The 1,211-nt window shown below is 35.8% G+C and overlaps 1 pseudogene; it reads right to left on the bottom strand.

Annotated features, from left to right (window-relative positions):
* Nucleotides 1–237: 237 nt before the first annotated feature.
* Nucleotides 238–365, bottom strand: LOC145277188 (U2 spliceosomal RNA; annotated as a pseudogene).
* Between the last annotated feature and the right edge of the window lie 846 nt (nt 366–1,211).

The following is a 1,211-nucleotide window of genomic DNA, read 5'->3' as shown; positions in this document are numbered from 1 at the left end:
CCTCATATCCAATTCCGCCCTTGTTGGGAGGCAAGTAAAAAAAAAAAAAAAATCAGAATGGACATTTTCCAGGGCATTTTATAATTAATCAGAAGTGACATTTTCAGGGCATGTTGTAATTAAATCAGAAATAACTTTTTCAAGTTACTTTTTTAATATTAAAACTTTGTTACATTAAACATAGTACCTATTCACAATGCCTCCCCACGGGACAGATTTAGACACCAGGGTCGCTTTTTAAGGTGGAGAAAAAATTGTCTTAGTCGTAAAGGATTTCTCTTCAACTGAGAGAAAAGAAATTGAAATGTAGCACCTGAAGAACAGATACTACACTTTGATCTTAGCCAAAAGGCCAAGAAAGACAAATCATTTTTGTTAGCTTTGCCTCAACAGCGACACCAATTTTTAATTTCAAGGATGACACGGTTTATTTGGAATATTCCACTTTCCTTTTTTAGGGATGCACAGCATGATAACGGACGGAGCGATAAGCGTAATATTATTGTTATTGTTGTTGTTGTTATTATTATTATTATTATTATTATTATTATTATTATTGTTGTTGTTGTTGTTGTTGTGTTCGTTAACTTCACAGTATTGTGATTCTTTACACCGGTTAATTTTTCACACAAGAGTGGTTTTTTACACCAAAGCTAGTGAGCATATTCAAAGGGCCAGTTAAATGGAAAGCACCTAGCGTAGGATGTTTGCAAGCAGAACTGATTTCTAGAGTACGGCGATGTTGTATTTGATTCCCAAGGAGTTCAACTGTTTCTCAAGATCATATGGAATTGAGCCAAGCGAACCTATGATGATTGACACGATGGAAGTGTTCTTGTTCCACAACTTAACAATCTCCACCGTCAGTTTATGATAGTTCCGTAGTTTGTAATTCTTCTTGCTTGCTAAACTGATATCGCTTGGGTAAGACCTCCCAGTACTTGTAGCCTTCTGAATCAGAATCTCCTAATCTTTCACAATTTGCCAAAAATGATGCCTTCATGGTTTCTCTCCTCGTTTATAGCAACAACTACACATTTAGAAATCCTAAAGTCTATATTTGTCTTCACTCCACTGCGATATAGTTTGAACCAAAGAGTCAGTTTTCTTATCTGTTTTGCCAATTTCAGATCGTCCATGAATAACACGTGGCTTATCTTCGAGTCATTCCTCTCCATTTGGTATCCCATCTTTGTTTCAGTATATATGTC

Source organism: Euprymna scolopes, chromosome 5 (genome assembly GCF_053919585.1).
Source record: "Euprymna scolopes isolate OS-2025 chromosome 5, ASM5391958v1, whole genome shotgun sequence".
NCBI classification, from domain to species: Eukaryota; Metazoa; Mollusca; class Cephalopoda; order Sepiida; family Sepiolidae; genus Euprymna; species Euprymna scolopes.
Note: the sequence above shows the minus strand (reverse complement) of the source record. Positions and strands in the feature narration are given on the sequence as shown.